Below are 2,500 nucleotides of genomic sequence, written 5' to 3'. Positions count from 1 at the left end.
CGGTGCGACCACCCGTGCTCCCAACTGAGCTTGCCGCTGCCGACAGAGGCCCGGGAGCGTGCTGTCGTGGCATTGCCGGCGGGAGACAACACGCGCCACCTACGGTGACCGGCAGCTCCAACGCCAGCGCCACAGAAGGACAAAAGCCCCACTTGGGTGCCGAAGCGAACTCTCCCAGCACAGCGCACGCGCCAACACATCCGCACAGCTGCGATACAAACCACCAGCGAGAACCGCTGGGGCGACCGAGCAGCAGACGGCGTCGCGGCGCCGAGCGCCGGGCGGCGGCGCATCCTCAACGCACACAGTCCTCAATCGGACCAGCACACTGAAGATGTCCACCGCGCTTCGCACCGGGCCCGCGAGGACCTACTTTGGCCGCACGGCGCCGCGCGCAGGGTGCGCCGGCGCGCAGCTGCGACGCCTGCCGCGTCCGTCGGCCGGCGCGCCTGCCACTGGCCGCCCCCACCAGCCGGCTGTAGCGCGTGCGCCCACGCACCGCGCGGCCAGCACGCCGGGAGGCGCCCCCTCACCGGCCGGGGACGGTCCCACCCAGCCACCGCCGCGTATCGCTTCACACCCAGATGCCGTTCAGTTTCGTCGGCATGGTGGGTATCGCTGGAACAACCGGTTAGTACCTCAACCTATCGTCGCCATCACCGATTCACCCCTAGCGAGAACAACCGCACCACAACAGGTTACCATTTGTTCATTTGCGTAACTTCACCAGAAAACGCAGGCGTCCATCGCCATTTGCAACTTCAACGATTATTGCATGCCTGTGTCAGGTGTCACGCCACACTACGTCTGCCCACATACACGCAACAAAATGTGCACGCCTAGACAATACGTGGAAGGTGGCCCCCGTACGTATGCGATGTCCATTGCTCGAACGACTGTCAACCGGCCTCTGTAGCATGTCGCAGATATGGAACGCGGTGCACCATGCCATCACGGTGTGTGAGGAGAGACGACTAGGTCCGAATACATCAACAGACAGCTCATGCTGATCGCCATCCACGGCGTCCGTTCCTCCCACACGTCTCTATGGCGTACCACACTGCAATCCAGCTCTCATAGGGAGACGACACGTAGCTGCGTGCACAATATTTGCACTGTATGGTCCGCCGTTTTTGGGCGCAGTCGTTGTGCGGTCACACATGTGCCACGATGTATCATTCAGTACATAAGGACGAATGTGCAGTACAGATTGTGGTTCACGCGTACGACATCAGCGGACAGTTGACACAGGCCGCACCACAACGTAGCCTGAGTACGTCGCATGCGAAGGGCATTGAACATGCAAACTTCTCACCAACCAGCTTGCGAAGGCAGGGGGCAAGGTGGGGACGTGGGGAGGGGCGGCATGTACGTCCTGCTGCCATCCACATTACAGTGTACAGCAGGAGCATGTGGAAAGTGAGCAAGACTTGCAAGGTGTTTAACATGAAGCGATACACAGGGGTGCGGGCAGTGCGAGTAGCGAACTATATTGCGAGGGTTGCGGGTGGGCAACACTACAGTAATTGAACGAGTCGTATAACAATTACAGAGCAGGTTTAGGCGACAACGTGGGTTACGTTAAGGCGACAACATGGGTTAGGTTAAGGCACAACATGGGTTAGGTTAAGGCACAACATGGGTTAGGTTAAGGCACAACATGGGTTAGGTTAAGGCACAACATGGGTTAGGTTAAGGCACAACATGGGTTAGGTTAAGGCACAACATGGGTTAGGTTAAGGCACAACATGGGTTAGGTTGAGGCACAACATGGGTTAGGTTAAGGCACAACATGGGTTAGGTTGAGGCACAACATGGGTTAGGTTGAGGCACAACATGGGTTAGGTTGAGGCACAACATGGGTTAGGTTAAGGTACAACATGGGTTAGGTTAAGGTACAACATGGGTTAGGTTAAGGTACAACATGGGTTAGGTTAAGGTACAACATGGGTTAGGTTAAGGTACAACATAGGTTAGGTTAAGGTACAACATAGGTTAGGTTAAGGTACAACATAGGTTAGGTTAAGGTACAACATAGGTTAGGTTAAGGTACAACATAGGTTAGGTTAAGGTACAACATAGGTTAGGTTAAGGTACAACATAGGTTAGGTTAAGGTACAACATAGGTTAGGTTAGGTTAGGTTAGGTTACACGTTGTTGTACGGAAAGGTGTAGGGGGGGGGGGGGCGGGGGCGGCAGGTTCGTTGATAGTGATTATAGTAAGTGAATGCTTGTGACATGATCAGATTTGTCACGTCAGGATGCACCTTTGGCTTATTAGAGGCGGCGCTCCAATTCTATGCTTGTGTGAGACCTGTGTCTTTGACTCATGTCATTGTTTGTGCGCTGTGACAGGAGGTACTATTGTGATGTTGGGTGCACCGTTGTATAGGACATGTGTGGGTGTTGGTGCCTGGTCTGCGCAATGGTGGATGTCGAAAGGCTGGGATATTGTATTTTCCGCACGGACCTCCTGGTCTGGTTGTGATAGTGTGGATTG

This window comes from Schistocerca piceifrons, unplaced genomic scaffold (assembly GCF_021461385.2).
Source record: "Schistocerca piceifrons isolate TAMUIC-IGC-003096 unplaced genomic scaffold, iqSchPice1.1 HiC_scaffold_1220, whole genome shotgun sequence".
NCBI classification, from domain to species: Eukaryota; Metazoa; Arthropoda; class Insecta; order Orthoptera; family Acrididae; genus Schistocerca; species Schistocerca piceifrons.
The sequence above is the reverse complement of the archived record's forward strand: the minus strand, read 5'-3'. Positions refer to the sequence as shown.